We start from the raw sequence: 17,943 nt of genomic DNA on the forward strand, positions 1-17,943 counted from the left end.
TGTGCAACAATCAAATTTTTATGTTTTGCTCTGGAGACATTTTCTTACACACAGCAAGGCAAACTGCCACTATGTGACAGGTGCATGTGTATATGTTTGTGTTTGTTTGTGTGTATGTGTGTGTGCATTGTTTCATGCATGTGTGTGTTGTTTTTTTGGTGGGGGGCACTCCTGTGAAATCCCACGGCAGGCAGACCGGAGATCCCATTTGGTTCTGAGAGTCTGATAAGGAAGTATGTGAGGCATAAAGCCTGTTGATGAGATTGGTCAAGGCCCTTCCCATGCATGCAGAAGGCTGGCAGGCGAGCCACTCTGAGGTACAGCCCAGCTGGGCTCACCTCCTCCCCAGGTAAACCCCGTTATCCCTCACCCCCTGGAAGAACCGCACAGCCGTCATGGCCGCCAGAAGAAGTCCTCACGTTTTATCATTTATTCACCTTTCTTTTTGTCATGTAAGCTGCGTCTGGCGACTGCCGGAGGAGAAAGCTACTTCGGATTCCCTTTCCTTCAAAGGAGGCTCTGGTGAATCCAGCAGGCTGGTTTGCAGACAAGCCGCTCCTATTCGAAAAGAAAGGACACACATTTTCAAAGTGGAGTGTGATGGATTACGTCCTCCGTACACTATGTGCCTGTTCTAAGCAACTATCGAAATCTGTCTTTCTCTTGGTGCCTGTGCGGATGGAGAGGAGACAGAATGAAACCAGAGAGATGATTTTCAAGAGATGAGGTTCCCTGTGCCTCTCTCTCTGTCTTCGTCTCTCTCTGTCCTTCTGTGTGGCTTTGTTGGATCACAGGCGTCATGGAGGAGGAACCCAGTCCTGCAAGCACTCTACGTGTCAGGTGTTGGGCATCCGATCCATCCAGGACTGCGTGAGAGGACAGATGGCGGCTCAGAGATACCTCATGCATAGCCAGAGCAGTCTTTCTGTCATGGTCTCTCTCTCTCTCTCGGTCTCTCTTTTTTTCAAAGTGACTGCTGTGTCTGGGTTCTAAATGTATTTTGGGTGTCTGACGTGATTTCCGCATGCATTTCACCTTGGCATGACAGTTTCTAAATTTCTAATGATTCAGGGATTTTATCTTTCTTACCTGGTCACAGCCAGCTTCTTCCTCTTCTCTCTCTCTCTCTCTTCTTTCTTTCTCTTTCTCCCTCTCTCTGAACTCTCTCACTTTGCTTCTCCTCTTCCTAGCTAGTCTCATTTGTTGCTCTTTTGAACACATACAGATGTGCTTCTAATGTGACTAATGTGAAAATACATTATAAGACACCGATGATGCAGGAGCAGTGTTGAAACTCAAACAGAAAAAAAACAAACATTTATATCTTACACTGAAAATGATTTTATTTTCTTTGCGTTTCTTTTTGGACACTTTGTTCACCAGGTGGTAAATGGCCCCACTGACTTTCTGGTCACCATGGTGATCCCTAGGCTGGTGTGGCAGTATCCTTTGCCAACTTGGACCAATCAGCTTGTGCCTAGTTGCCTTCTTGAGAACCTTGGTGTATAGAATTTGAACCTCAGTGTAAGATATGCAAGACTCTATTGACATCTCTCTAAAGTCCCCACTGACGGGTCTAACACAATTTTGATTCAACAATTTGACTCTTTTCTTGATTTTTCATTTAGACTATTATTTACAAGTCATTAGACCCATGTGATGGAAAAGTACTTTCTTGAAGAAGGCGAATCAGTGCCCGAGACTTCTCAAGCACGGCCGCTTGCAAGTGCTCTACAATGAGGGTCTGAGTGTCCCGACAGCTTGGTCCCGATGCAGGGCTTTCTCGCCCAGCGCCTTTGCAGGAAGAAAAACCATAAAATAAAACAAAACCCAACATTACCTATATGTGCAGAGTAATTAGGTCCATGGAGGTTCTGGCCAAAAGACTGGTCCTAAACACACTATTTTCTCCTTGTTTTCCTGCAGTGCACATCGCCGTGATTGTCAGGTAACATTTAGAAAGTCCCGCCGCCCCGGTTGCCATGCTGAGCTGTCATTCTCACCTGGCACTGCCTTCATTGAGATTCAGGCCAACGTCGTGGAGTTGGCCAGCTCCCGTTTGAAATGAGATTTGACCGTGGGGGTCGACTGTGGGGGTGGGATTGTGGGGTTGGGAGGTTGGGAGTCCAAAGGGGGTTAGTACAGAGCACACATGAATAATATATTGCTTGCACACAGGCATCATAATCAAACAACAGAGCATAACTGTTTTCCCTTTTTTTCTAATAATGCATTTTTTCATTGTTTGGCTGGCGTCATGTTTCCTGGAGATTTGGCCTCCCCCGCTCTTCTCCCTGTGTGGATCTTTGCCGCCGGTGGTGGCTTTGGACTTCCCTGTACCAGACGCGGCACGAGACCAGCCGCATTCTCAGACGCCCTCTGATTTCCAGTGTCTGCACCTTTCAAAGGGCCATTATGTTGGCTTGAATGCCAGCCGTTTGTAAGCGCAGATCGAGGGCTTTCCACGCACAGAGGTGCCTGTGCTTCTTTAGAAACCAGCACAACCTGGCAGTCATTAAACCCTGCAGAGTCTTACTCTGTGAAAAAGAAACCATGGCGACGTGATCGCCAGCTCATTACCGACACTGCAATGCAGTTTCTTTTCTGTTTTCTTTGTTTTAATACTCCACAATTACATTTATTTACATTAGTTATCCAGAGAGACAGCCCCCTAAAAGGAAGGTGAGGTGACGTACCGTCTTTGAGGCACATGACAGCAACCATCAGCTGGGACCAAACCTAGCACCACTGTACAGCCGACGCACCAGCATTTGCAGCGAACCTACTCGCTTCTTGTGCGTCTGGCTCAGTGACCTCCTCCAAATAGTTTGTGCTGATTCTGATTCGCAAGCTGGGGGGGTTGAAGTGGCAATCACATGGCACAAGAACGTGAGCGGACAGAAGGCACAGTGGAACGCAAGCCAATCCCCGATACTCGTGACCTTCCACTGCCTGTCTGTCATTCGCCTGCATGGAGAGAGGCTGCAGACAGGGCAACCAACAGCATGAGAGGGGTAGAGAGATACAGACAGAGGGAGAGACAGACAGACAGAGAGAGAGAGAGACATAAACAGGCATGGCTAGAATCTCGATCGTGTCCAGCTTTTCCAGTTTCAGTGGTACCTCAACATAGTTCTCCTTGGCTGTATGGACTGTTTTTCATGCCATCGTGACACACTGAATGCCTTCTCGTTTGTTATCAAAAACACAACATGCCTTTCTTTATATCACAGTCTTTTGTGCACAGCCATTTAAATGCAAACAATAATAACGAAGGGCTCTGCATAAAAGAGGTCTGCTTGTTTCATTCCAGGAACTGAATTTCCGAAGCACGAGCACGGGATGGTTGTGTCCTGAGCTGTCCCAATTCTTGCTCCTAATCCCATAAAAACACGAGCACAGGATGGTTGTGTCCTGAGCTGTCCCGATGCTTGCTTCTAATCCCATAAATACACGAGCACGGGATGGATGTGTCCTGAGCTGTTCCGATTCTTGCTCCTAATCCGGTAAAAACATGAACACGGAATGGTTCTGTCCTCAGCTGTCCCGATCCTTGCTTCTAATCCTGTAAAAACACAGGCATGGGATGGTTGTGTCCTGAGCTGTCCCGATCCTCGTTCTTAATCCTGTAAATGACACTCAGTTCATACTTGTTTTCTAACGATTTGCTAATGACAAAACTGCAAACGAATGACAAGCAAATCTATAGCCATTATTCCACTATTGTTTTAGTGGGTTGAATGGGTTAGGTGTAAGGAAATTATGTGCAGTAGCTGTTTTGATCACTTGGGCTAATATAGGGGCGACTGAGAATAAAACAGATCAGAGTGACAGACAACAGCCTAGAGGAAGCCTGCACCTTAATAATTCACTCTAAGACACCTGCCTATCAGAGAAATGTTGGCATTTCTTTAGACATGGCTGGGTAACATAGAGCTACACGCACATTACTAACCAAAAACATGGTCTGAGGTCTGAGGGACTCAACACACACACACACACACACACACACACACAAACACACCTACACACACGCAAAGACACACACACACAAACAAAACACATACACACATGCTATAACCAGTGCATGCACTGAGAGAAGGAATCTCATGTTCAAAATTATTTGAAAAAAAAACTCCAAAAAACAGAAACATACCATCACCTGCTTGCAAAACAACCTGCTTGCAAGTGTTTCTACTATTTTAAGAAAGTTTTCCAGTACTTTCTGTGTGTGTGTGTGTGTGTGTGTGTGTGTGTGTGTGTGTGTGTGTGTGTGTGTAACTAGAGATTAAGTCATACCTGCACCACCTCTAATCTCTGGGGTTGGAATCCATCATCTTGGTAATGTCATGCTTCCACAGAGAGAGAGCGAGAGAGAGAAAATACGATAACTACAGCTGAATCACAGCACACCCCCTTCCTTTCTGCTCAAATCTAGGGCACTTTTTGTTTTGATTTCCATCTCAGAGGTTTCCATCTTTATCTACCCAGCTCCCCACCTAAGGCAGTGTGAGTTTGGGAGCAGGGTGTGCGTGTGTGTGTGCGCGCACGTGTCCAGTGTGCCGTATGGTCTGTAAGTGTGACTTTGGGCTGGATGCATGTGTGAGTGTGTGAGTGACAGATGCCAAGTGTGCATTCTGGATTTATGTGTGTGTATCTGCTTTTCTGCTTATGCTATCAGACTGTGTACCAGTGTGATAAGGCATGAATGTGGTTCTGGAGCAACAAAGGGATAAAATCTGTCTCACACACACACACACGCACGCACACGCACGCACGCGCGCGCACACACACACATCAGATAACTGCACAGAAAAGACAGGAAAAGGAGTTGGCCTCATAAAGACAGTTGTGTCATGAAGGGAGTCCTCACAGGTACTGATATCTCTGTCAAACGTAGATGGGTCTCTTCAGACACACAAAAAGGAGAAATGGAAAGAGGTGGTGGGAGAGAGAGAGAAGGATCCACCGAGAAATAATAAAATGGCTGCCTGTCTGTTCTACACTGTCTAACACACAAATACATTGTCAACGGCTTTGTATTTTTATTTATTTTTTGCTCATGTATTTTATCTTTTTTTCCCCCACTATTGCCAGTTCTACTTCTGGGATGTATAAATTGATTTGGTCATCTTTTACACAGTGAAGAGCAAAGAACACTGAGCCTCAAATGTACCCCGGTGCCAAATCGAAATGGTCAGCCTGTCACGAAAATAATGAAATCAATGTACATTAGCAACCAACATTCACCACCCTGACTCCTTCAGAAAGATGGCGTATCACGAAGCTGTGAACTAGAAATGAAGGCTGTGAGGGTTAATACCGAAGTCTGTTTTCTGAATGGATTCGTGGCGCGCTCCCGTCCTCACGCCTTCTATAGATCCTGTAGCACACCGTGAAGGGATGGCCAGTAGGCGGCGCTCTAATCAAGCCTGCATGCTCGGCCTTTTCTGGGCGTCAGTGAACAGATGTGAGCAAACGAGACTAATGGTCAGAAATGTAATTGCGGTTAAGAGGGAATTTGACAACAACGAAACAAGACGTGAAACGAGTGTTATACACGGTGCATAATATATTTGTGCAACTGTTGTGAACACCAGAGATAATTTTCTATTCTATCTTAATAGCCTCATCAATATCGTGCATTTCAGTCAGAAGTGTGCTTTTTTTAAACATGTATCCGTATGATGATCCGGCGTTCTCGAGTCACTTGTGTGATCCCTCGCCGAGACGATGCAGCTGAAACGGACCCCAGACGAAATACCCCCCAACCAGCCGCGCACACACACTCTCTCTCACTCATTCTCTCTCACTCACTCTCTCTCTCCCTCCCTCCGTTCATGTAAGCGCATACATCAGTCTTGTAGCCAAAAGACAGATTCTTTTCCACGATTCTCCACCCCTCATCCTGGCTGGTAATGCGGAGGCTTGATCGCCAGTTGGGATTTAACTAGGTGAGCCGAACAAGGAATCTGCGACGTAAGCAGTTACCGGCCGTGTCGGATCATCGCAACCTAGAGCCCTCCGCCCCCGCGACGCTCTCAATTACGCCGGCCAGCCGTGAAATGGGAGCGTGGCGTGACGCTGCGGGTAGACGGGGCGCGCGGGGAGGCTGCGAGTCCAGCCACGCGTCGGCCCCTGCAGGCACGTGGGGATTCGCGTGCACGTGGCAACTCATAAAGTTCCTGAGTTCGTAGCACCGTTATGGCGGAGCAGAGGTCGTCCTCCTTCTCTGCTGCGCCCTGTCACTTGCCGGTGCTGAGCGTCGTCCCGGATAGAGTGGGCGGGAGGACGGACGGGGGGTCGGTCGGGCGAGACTGTTGCAGCAGTCTATTAACCTGAGCTTCTCGTGGATCAAAGGAGCGCCGGACAGGTTCTTACTGCGACCAGAACTCCATTTCGGCTCTGATCCGGACGGCTGAGATGGACGCACGCACGATGAGCCCCCCGCCCGTACAAATACGCACGCACACACAGAGGTATTTAAAAGAGCCAACGGTGGAGGATATAAACAATTTTCCATGATAAACTGAAGTAAAACATTAATGAGATTTGACTTTGTTGCCCCCCATGAGACCTCTCTGGAAACAAATGTTTTCCTATTTGAATTCTGTTCAGAAAACACACAGCTATGAGCACAAACCAGTGTACTGCAACTAATAGAAAAAGAAAAAAAACCCTTATAACCCATTCTCATCAGGGATGACAGAATAACCTTTTTGTAATTACAAACAGACTGTGATGTTCGCCATCCAATTATTACAGGTACATGATATGGTGACCCACAATTATCAAATAAAACATTTAAATCAGTTATTTTTTAATTGGTTTCCTTCTGAGAGCTGAATGCAGAATATGGCCTTGCTGTTGTTTTTCATTTGATCCCTAAAGGATCCCTGAGAGGATGTTAAGTCATTACAAAGGGTTGCAGAAAAGACTCCCCCCCCCCCCCCAAAAAAAACCCAACAACAGTTGTCTCTAGTTATTTCCTTTTATCTCTGTTGTTAAAAATCATTCCCATCCATCAGGCACTCCCTTCACACCCCTCAGTCAATGCCTCATTGACTGCTTCTACCCCAGACATGGACACGCGTTCTACCACAGACACGCGTCCTTTGCGGCTGCGTGACAGGCGGCCCGAATTAAGCCTCGCTGACCCCGGGCAGGGAGGCTAATCACCAACGGCCAATCCGTAACGTTGGCTTTGATTCCATATGGCCCCCTCCCCCTCCCCCGCGCTGAACGTCCATGTGGTGCGAGCCAGGTCCGTATTTCCAGAAGGTCGGGAGATTTGCGAGCAGGGCCAGGGGGTAAAGGGCGGGGTTGGCTTTTTGACAATAGGGGAGAAATTTTACTGGTAGCTTTGCTGTTTATCGATCGTGAATGTGTGTTGGCTTAATTGATTTCCTCCCACAGACCCGTGGCCTAATCTCCCGGCCTTGAGAGCAGGGAGGCAGGTAAACAGCAGTCTCATCGAGCTCCGGGAAAAACAAACCTCGCCGGTGAACTTCTCCGAACAGCGTGAACCGTCTCACTTCTGCCTGCACTCGTACATCCTCCACCTTATTTACAAATAGGAGAAATTAACAAACAGATCTTTTATATTTAATTGCATAGAACGTTCTGCAGGTTTAATATAGTTGATAAAATGTGTCATTTAACATGCAGCAGGTTACATAGCATCATACTAGTATTTATTTTAGAAAAGCCATATAGATCTTATCAAGTAGAGATACTGTATCACTTATTTTTAAAGTACAGGCCAAACAAGAACAAGATTATAAGAGACTTATCACACTGTAAAAAACGATATTTTAGCTTTAAAAAGTAAATATTCTGCCTTAAGATCTGAATTCGCTGAAATGCTAATAGTAAGTTAATATTAGTCATGATAAAAGGTCAGATAAAAACAATGACAACAAAAACTAACAACGTTTCAACGTTGGCCTTGCGTCCAACTGTCCACCACCACCATCATCATCATCATCATCTTCTTCTTCTTCTTCTATTCCCTTTGTTTTCTCATTTCCACAGTAGCGATTGGGCTGCCCTGCCTCCACCCCAAGCCCCTCTAGATTCTCCACCGTGACTCTCATTATCCTGGGCTTCTCTCACGCCCCAGACAAGGCTTGTCTCCCGGGCACCATCCCCACTTTGAGTCGTCCCTTTGAGGCAGTGGCTGCTGATGTCTGTGCCGGTCCACAGGCTGGCGTCTGGAGGTGGACAGACGGAGAAGGAGAAAGAGGGAGAGAGAGAAAGAGATGAAGTAAATAGAAATGGTGGGCAAGTGACATAGTAAGGGAAAGGGAGCAAGAAAAGAGAGAGAGAAAGAAAGAGAGAGAGCGGCCAGTGGGCGTCTGGCCATGTGCCAGGCCACTTGTGTCTTGGAAAAGGAGTGGGGATGAAGCAGCAGGGATAAGGCAGCAGGGATGAAACAACAGGGATGAAGCAACAGAGATGAAGCAGCAGGGATGAGGCAGCAGGGATGTAGCAGCAGGGATGAAGCAGCAGGGATGAAGCAACAGATGAAGCAGCAGGGATGAGGCAGCAGGGATGTAGCAGCAGGGATGAAGCAGCAGGGATGAAGCAGCAGGGATGAAGCAACAGATGTAGCAGCAGGGATGAAGCAGCAGGGATGTAGCAGCAGGGATGAAGCAGCAGGGATGAAGCAGCAGAGATGAAGCAACAGAGATGAAGCAGCAGGGATGAAGCAGCAGGGATGTAGCAGCAGGGATGAAGCAGCAGGGATGAAGCAGCAGAGATGAAGCAGCAGGGATGAAGCAACAGAGATGAAGCAGCAGGGATGAAGCAGCAGGGATGAAGCAGCAGGGATGAAGCAGTGCTCAGTGGCTCAGGCGAACACGCTGCCCTGATCAAGAGCAAGAAAGGCAGACAGCAAGGCTTTGGAGCTGCTGGGAGTGAGGGGTGGCATTGGTACCACAGAGGGAGAGCAAGACCTCGGAAGCCACACCCCACACGGTCTGTCCAGCAGAGATGACGCTGGACAACATGGGACGTCCAGCCATGAGGGTAACAAGTTACTGAAGAGCTGGACACTGGAAGACATGAGAGTGCAGGACTTTCAAAATGGCCCGAACCAAATATCCTTTAGATGGAAGTTCCTTCTTCTGATTCCTGCTCTTTCAGAGGCCCAGTGTGACTGGGGGTTGGATACCAGGAAGAGGCGTGGGGGGCAGAGGGGATTGTAAGAAGCACAGAGAGAGAAAAGCAGGACAATCCCCGAGTGTGGGTGCATCACTTTACAACCTGTCCTTTCTGGTTTGTGAAACGTTCCATCAGAAGAACGTTTACCATGCCCTTCGCAAGGAAGACGGATGGACATTTTTTGCTTAAAAGCCACTGAGATGTTCTCACATGCCTTGAGTGTTTTGAGGATAGAGCTGAAGAATAAGAGTAGGTCTTTTTTGGAACATGGCCTGCAGAATAGATCGCAAAAACAAAACAGAATCTGGTCTTTTGCTAAATCTTGCCTTAGGCGACCTTCTTCAGTAGTGCCCAGTCAATATGTGGCAACAGAGGGGTCCTCGCACATGCAGGATTTGGCTGGCTCTGAGAGGGTGGCTGCATAAGGCCCCTGCGCCGAGAGCTCCACGCCTGCAATGTAAGGGCCCCACGGGGCCGGGATCAGCTTCCTGGAACCGCATCCCGTGCTTTGGCTTTCCGGCAGGGCAGGAGCTCGGATGACTAGTCCAAAAACGGATCTGTTCGGACCCTCCCCCTCATTCCTCTCCTCATCTCTGGAAAGTTCTCTGGCTTTAGGCTGGCCTTGACCCAAGGACATGATGTGCTATGCCATACCTGCCCGCTGTGTGCACGCATGCGAGCTTGCAAGCGTTATGCCTGCCTATTGTGACCAACCGGAGGCCCCAGCAACAACAAATGCACCCACATCAATAATGTATTTCCCCCCTCTTCTCTCTCTGTTGGGAAAGAGGGGTAGGGAGGAAAAGGCCATGTGCAGAAAAGTCGATACTGAGAAGGAGACCATAATTTAGCCCCCATCATGCACCGAAACTTTATCAGACTGCCAAGGTGCAAAGTTTCCACAAACAGTTTATTAAAAGTGCTGTGGCGGGGGCTTCTGTGGGCCTTCTTTGTAAAACACATTAAAGCAGACGAGTTAATTAGACATCTCATTACGAGCTGCCGTTTTAACACGCGGGGAAAAAAAAATTGCAGTGTGTTTTCGCGTTAGAAAGCGTTGCAGTGTGAGGAGCTGCATGCCACGTGAACATATACACATGCATGCTAACACATTAATATACACACACACACAGGGGTGAGGTGAGGTGAAAGGAGACCTGTTCAGGAAAGCTTTGTGCATTCATCATTAAAATCAAATATCGTTCTCTCTCTCTCTCTCTCTCTCCCTTTCTCTCTCTCTCGCTCTCTCTCTCTCTCTGCCTTTCTCTCTCTGCCTTTCTCTCTCTCTCTCTCTCCCTGCCTTTCTCTCTCTCTCTCTCCCTCCCTTTCTCTCGCTCTCTCTCTCTCCCTCTCTCTCTCACTCACTTACCCGCTCTTTTCTGTGTCTGTGCTTCTCTCTGAGGAATTCATTTCCTCTCACTAACAGAGTACCTCCTTGGAGAGAGTTGTTGTGTTGTCAGTGAAGGTGGGTGGTGTAGCGGGTGCAACCCCTTCACTTCCTCGCTCATTCTCTCTCTCTCCCTTTCCCATTCTCTTTCTGTCCCTCAGTCCATTTCTCTCTTTCGCTCCCTATCTCACTTCCTCCCTCTCTCCAATCTTTCTTTTTCCTCTCTTTCCTCTTTCTCTTTCTCCCTAATCATGCCTTCATGTTGTCCACACTCATGGCTCATGGCTCTGTGCTCAGACAGGCTCCTCATTCCCTATAGGGTCCTGCCACACCCGGGCAGCTACCAGATGAAGGACTTATTTATCATCCTTGCCCTCTCTAGCGCACTCATCTCCCCACCTCCACCCTCTCTAGCACACTTCTCTCCCCACCTCCACCCTCTCTAGCGCACTCATCTCCCCACCTCCACCCTCTCTAGCACACTTCTCTCCCCACCTCCACCCTCTCTAGCGCACTCATCTCCCCACCTCCACCCTCTCTAGCGCACTCATCTCCCCACCTCCACCCTCTCTAGCACACTTCTCTCCCCACCTCCACCCTCTCTACACTCATCTCCCCACCTCCACCCTCTCTAGCACTCCTCTCTCCATCTCCACCCTCTCTGGCACACTCCTCTATCCACCTCCACCCTCTCTAGCGCACTTCTCTCCCCACCTCCACCCTCTCTAGCGCACTCATCTCCCCACCTCCACCCTCTCTAGCACACTTCTCTCCCCACCTCCACCCTCTCTACACTCATCTCCCCACCTCCACCCTCTCTAGCACTCCTCTCTCCATCTCCACCCTCTCTGGCGCACTCCTCTATCCACCTCCACCCTCTCTGGTGCACTCCTCTCCCCACCTCCACCATCTCTAGCACACTCCTCTCCCCACATCCACCCTGTCCAGCTCACTCCTCTCCCCACCTCCACCCTCTCTAGCGCACTCATCTCCCCACCTCCACCCTCTCTAGCGCACTCCTCTCCCCACCTCCACCCTCTCTAGCACTCCTCTCTCCACCTCCACCCTCTCTAGCGCACTCCTCTCTCCACCTCCACCCTCTCTAGCGCACTCCTCTACCCACCTCCACCCTCTCTAGCACACTCCTCTCCCCACCACACCCTCTCTAGCACACTCCTCTCTCCACCTCCACCCTCTCTAGCCCACTCCTCTCCACCTCCACCCTCTCTAGCGCACTCCTCTATCCACCTCCACCCTCTCTAGCGCACTCCTCTCCCCACCCTCTCTAGCACACTCCTCTCTCCACCTCCACCCTCTCTAGCCCACTCCTCTCCCCGCCTCCACCCTCTCTAGCGCACTCCTCTATCCACCTCCACCCTCTCTAGCCCACTCCTCTCCCCGCCTCCACCCTCTCTAGCGCACTCCTCTATCGACCTCCACCCTCTCTAGCGCACTCCTCTCCCCACCTCCACCCTCTCTAGCACACTCCTCTCTCCACCTCCACCCTCTCTAGCGCACTCCTCTCCCCACCTCCACCCTCTCTAGCACACTCCTCTCTCCACCTCCACCTTCTCTAGCACACTCCTCTCCCTGCCTCCACCCTCTTTAGCGCAGACTTCTCCCTGCCTCCACCCTCTGCGTTAGAAAACACACTTCATTGCTCAGGGACAAAGGTTTAAACCTGAGTTTAGTTCAAGTTCAAGTTCAAGTTCGTTTAGTCTTTCCTTTCTCTCCCATCGTTACCTCGTTTACACGACTGACCCCACCTCGCATCATAACCCCAACCACCTGCATTAAGTTAAGTGCTACATACAGCAGCACCTGTGCCTGGTGACCACATCCATTATACAACTATTTAAAATGCACTTAGCAGTTTTGTGATTATGGCCCGGCACCAAATAAATGCGCAACGTGAAATTGCACCTAAAATCACTGGACAGAGTGCCAGGCTGGAGTGTCACACAGGGGGCCAGTTGGAGTGCCACACAGGGGGCCAGTTGGAGTGCCACACAGGGGGCTGGCTGGAGTGTCACACAAGGGGCCAGTTGGAGTGCCACACAGGGGGCCAGTTGGAGTGCCACACAGGGGGCCAGTTGGAGTGCCACACAAGGGGCCGGCTAGAGTGTCACGCCGAGTTTAACTGCATCCGCAGTGCCACTCCCCCTGCCTGCTGCTCTCTTGAGCTGTCAGTTAGCTAAGCAGATTTTGGACACAGCTGGGCAGGGGGTGGTGGTGCGGTCCTCCATGAGATTCTGGAGCTCAGATAGCACGTCCAGAGAAGGGGGTGAGCTAGTGGGTGGGTGGGTGGGGGGAGTGTATACCGGCCCCTGTGAAAGCTGTTTCCTTGGAGCCTCGGCAGGGAGAGGCAGAGCTCCACAGATGAAACGTGCACAACGTCTTACCCATGCTCCTGGCTGGCTGGGGAATCAAAACACTGACCCGTGTACATGGGCACATGCCTGTCACGGATCTCTCTTTAGCTCTGAAAAGGTTTTTGCCACCTTCTTGTGAGCCACGCGCACACGCACACGCACACACACGCACACACACACACACACACACACACACGCACACACAATCAAACATAGAGATGCACATACAAACCATTCCAGTGTCTGCTCTGTAAATCCAGCAAATCCATACTTTGGCCTTATTTTCTCTTTCTTTCTCCACTAAGCTGTGCTCGCAGTCCTCCACAGTCCAGTCTACCTAGCCTCATTTTCCTATCCCTGCCTCCCAAGCCCCACCTTTCTCGCCCCACCTTTTTAGTCAAATCTCCCTAGCCCCGCCTCCCTAGCCCCACCTCCCTAGCCCCGCCTCCCTAGCTCTGACCCTGTGGCAGCTCACATGACCACTATGCATTTGACTGAGAAAGCATTTTGGATCTAGAGGCCAAAAAATATGGAAAGAGTGTAAACTGCAGAGGCACGCTGGGTCACTGACAGACATGAATGTGCACATTAGCCGTCTTCTGCTCTCAGATACTCAGACACAAGTGAGGAATCTTTTAATTAGAGGGCAACATTTTGAAGATGGAAAGAATGAGAGAGAGAGAGAGAGAGAGAGAGAGAGAGAGAGAGAGAGAGAGAGAGATGCTTACTTCACTGCCAACCAAAAGCCTGTCAATGATAAATATTAATTAAAACTGCACCTCCAGTAGCTCTGAGAGCATATTAATGTTACTCATGTCTACTGAGTGTAAACAGAACCACCGAGGTCCTGTTGGCAGTCGGCTGGAGGCCTTCTCTCATGCTGGGTGAATTTTCTGAAAGCCTTTTCTCTTTAATACACCCCATTTGACTGACAACAGATGCCCAGACAAAATTGTTTAAATGCTCCATTTTGAGGCACAACACAGACAGCGGCCCCATCCGCCACACACGTGTGCATACACACACACAAACACACACACAGCTACTCTCAAATATTTCTTTTGTGCCGACATATTAAAAGCGATGCTTTCGATAAACCTGAGATGCATCATTATTGCATACACCTGTGAAACAGAGGGCAGTAAATTATGTGGATGTCTTTTTGTTGTTGTTTTGTTTTATTAAAAATTTTTTTTTTCTATAGGACGGAACATATTTCCCTGTGCATTAGTGTGTCACTGTTGATGAGGCAGGGGAGAGGCAGTCTCCCCTCCTGCACTCTGACCACACCTTGTTCCCCTGCTTCCACACCAGCCAGATGAGGTCAGAAACCACGTCCGACCCGGCCGGAGCTTCCTGAATGCCCGCCAGCGCCGGGTTCCGAGGGTAAATACGTGTGGACACAGATGTTCACTGTTCCCTGATAGATAATAGAAAGAGAATTCAGTTTCTGGCATGCAGGAAGGCATGTTTATTAGATCAAATAAAGGTGGAAGGGTTTGAACCCAGGATTAAAAGCGGATCCTGGGCGATTTTCCTGCCTCTGTTGTTCAGATGGGCTGTGAGCCAGCATGGCTGCCTCACCCTGCTCCCACATGACTGACATGGACTTGTAAATCTGTTGTGGGAGTATATTAGTGGCAGTATATCAATGAGAGTATGTCCAGAGATGGGTAGAGTAGCCAAAAGCTGTACTCAAGTAAAAATACTGTAAAAAGTAGTTATTTAAATTATAACTTAAAGAAAAGTAAGAAAATACTTTCTTAAAAAAAAATACTTTCTTAAAAAACAATCAAACAAACAAACAAAACAACAACAAAAAAATCCCCCAACAACTGAAAACATATTTGGACCTAATCACTTTGTGATTAGACTCCCTCTAATATACTCTCACTGATATACTGTCATGACTATACTCTCACTGATGTGTTCCCACTGATACACTCAGAAGTGGGTAGTAAAACGCCACATTTACTCAGTTACATGTACCTCAGCACCCTTTTGAACAAATTGTACTTTTAAGAGATCCCTAAAGATGATCACAGAGTGCCGCTGCTTTGCTTCAGTAAGTCAGACACTTTGTGTTTAGCACAGTCTGTGGGAATATACAGAGTTCTTGCCCAAGGTCACGTCGTTATATTTACATTGCGATTAAGCCAACGGGTAAATAGCTAGTTATCCTATGTTGCCTAGCTAACAACTGCGCCTGCATGTGGTCAAAAAATATATATGAATATATAAAATCAATAACAACCCTTAATTTTAGAACACTGAAACCTTCACAATCTTTCTAATCTTGAAAATATGCCTCAATATTGTTCATGCATTCCTGCACGCCACGAGTTCAGTTCAGCTGCTGCATTTTTGTCTGCTGCTTTAGTTTAGAGCTGCGTACCTAGCTACGCATTTTGTCTCATCATTGTTAGTTTCATATTAATAATGAGAGCGCATTATGAGAGAGCACCGATTTCATGCCCAGATATGTGAGCCTTTTAGAAAAGGATATATTGCGAGCTACCTTTCATAAATGTAATCATTTGAATCCCGAGGCTGTTCGCTGTGCCGTTGTGCCGGTCTAGTGCCCAGTTGTCTGACTTACTGAAGCAAAGCGGCGACACTCGGTGATCATCTTTAGGGATTTCACCAACCCTCCCACACTTCACAGGTTGTGGCAGGCCTTGGAAAATGTGAAAATAATTTTAAAATGTAACAGAAGGGACCTTGTGGGATATAACGGGGTAAAAGTATATTTTTGACCTCGCAAATGTACTCAAGTAAGAGCACAAAGTACCCTCTTTTAAAACAACTCTTAAAAGTACAGTTTGTTCAAAAGGGTGCTGAGGTACATGTAACTGAATAAACGTAGCATTTTACTACCTACCTCTGAGTGTATCAGTGGGAACACATCAGTGAGAGTATAGTCATGACAATATATCAGTGAGAGTATATTAGAGGGACTATATCAGTAAGAGTATATTAGATGGAGTATATCAGTAGGAGTATATTCATGGCAGTATATCAGTGAGAGTATATTAGAGGCAGTATATCAGTCAGAGTATATTAGAGGCAGTATATCAGTGAGAGTATATTAGAGGCAGTATATCTGAGAGTATATTAGATGGAGTATATCAGTGAGAGTATATTAGAGGCAGTATATCTGAGAGTATATTAGATGGAGTATATCAGTGAGAGTATATTAGAGGCAGTATATCAGTGAGAGTATATTAGAGGCAGTATATCAGTGAGAGTATATTAGAGGCAGTATATCTGAGAGTATATTAGATGGAGTATATCAGTGAGAGTATATTAGAGGCAGTATATCAGTGAGAGTATATTAGAGGCAGTATATCTGAGAGTATATTAGATGGAGTATATCAGTGAGAGTATATTAGAGGCAGTATATCTGAGAGTATATTAGATGGAGTATATCAGTGAGAGTATATTAGATGGATCATATCAGTGAGAATATATTTGTGGTAGTATGTTAATGAGAGTAGTGTGTTAATTAAATGCTTTATAGCAAAACTACAGACATTTAACTATATTCTTACCATATTTTCTGTCTGGAATGTTTTTGCATTCTTGTCTTAGGTATTTTATTAGTTAATTATTCAAATACTCACTGAAATGGAAACGCACAACAAATGTATGCAGCCATTTAAAGGCTTGGGTGCCTTTGCCTTAGCCTCATCTGGTAAAAGTAGAGAATTCACACAGCTCTGAATATTTCACTCTGAATGAACATCTGGTGGGTAACCTGGCAACTAGCAGGTGAGGGAGTTGGGAGTGATCTGTGCAAAAGAGATCTGTGCTTTCAAATCTGATGCTGAGAGGAAACATCAGGCAAAGTTTGGCTGGTCTAAAAAAAATGACCCAGTCCATAAGGTCAAGGAACTGTGAAATTTACCTAGAGGTTAAATTAATCAGAGGAGTGGAGAGAAGGAAGACAAGATGGGGAGGGAGAGGTGGGGAGAGGCATGAAAAGGATGAGAGAGAAAAGGAGAGGAGAGGAGAGGAGAGGAGAAGAGAGGAGAGGAGAGGAGAAGAGAGGAGAAGAGAGGAGAGGAGAGGAGAGGAGAGGAGACGAGAGCACTAAGCAGATTTTCGACTGGCATGAGTGAGTGAGTTGGTGTGAATTCTGGCAGCTGTTTTGGCAGGATGCTGTCCAGGTGGGAAGTCCGTTATCCAGGCATCACAGCTCACTGGACTGCTGCAGTCCAAGCCTGTCAATCAAAGCACAGACAAACTCAGAGGAGCAGAGAATCATCACCTTGCAAAACAGCTGAGCACATGTGGGCCTCTCTCCCTTAGATGCAGCCTCACTAAGACTTCTGCTCTACACATGACACTCAAATACATAACTTCATATGTGTGTGTCTGTGTGTGTGTGTGTGTGTTTTGGATGAGGCCAGGGGTGGTGACAAGTCCTCAAAAAAAGCCTCCTAATCTACTGCTTCTGAAGGAAGTCGTCGGTGGCTCCACCCAGAGAGGGGCGGGACTAAATGACCGCCAGCCCCTGTGCTGCAGCTCCCGGCTGGAGGTCGCACTAGACATGTGTCAGATACCAGCATCCCGGGATGGAGACCGGTAAAAGTAGCTAGGCAGAGTAGCTGTGGTTATTACTCCATACATTTCTGATCTTAAAATTCAGGTATTCAGCTGAGCTATTCCTTGCACTCCCTGCTACCCTGGTTCACAAGCCCGGTGAAACACACACACATGCACAAACACACCACCACACACACACACATGGCCATAACCACACAAACACACGTCTATAAAGAAAATAATGTAAACCACGGTGAACTGGGGTGCATTGTAAATCCACTATATATATTCACTCTTTCCTCCATTATGCAAGGCCGGGAACACAACATCGCGGTAAGAAACGTCTGACACCAGTCATCTCAGAATGTTGACGCGTGACATCCCTGACACTAGCAGCTTGTTTATTGCTCCTCCTCTAAAGAGGAGTCTGGCTGGCAGGAGCCTGTCCTCTTCCACCTGTAATATCTTCTG

The 17,943-nt window shown here is 47.7% G+C and overlaps 1 long non-coding RNA gene across 1 annotated transcript; it reads right to left on the minus strand.

Annotated features, from left to right (window-relative positions):
- Positions 1-7,619: 7,619 nt before the first annotated feature.
- LOC145658598 (uncharacterized) lies at positions 7,620-15,654 on the minus strand. The gene is made up of 3 exons (XR_014124227.1): positions 15,443-15,654; positions 14,215-14,344; positions 7,620-8,213 (listed from the first exon to the last, which is right to left on the minus strand). It is a non-coding gene; the product is annotated as an uncharacterized LOC145658598 (long non-coding RNA).
- Between the last annotated feature and the right edge of the window lie 2,289 nt (positions 15,655-17,943).

Source organism: Electrophorus electricus, chromosome 6, assembly GCF_041902795.1.
Source record: "Electrophorus electricus isolate QZ-2024a chromosome 6, ASM4190279v1, whole genome shotgun sequence".
Lineage (NCBI taxonomy): Eukaryota > Metazoa > Chordata > Actinopteri > Gymnotiformes > Gymnotidae > Electrophorus > Electrophorus electricus.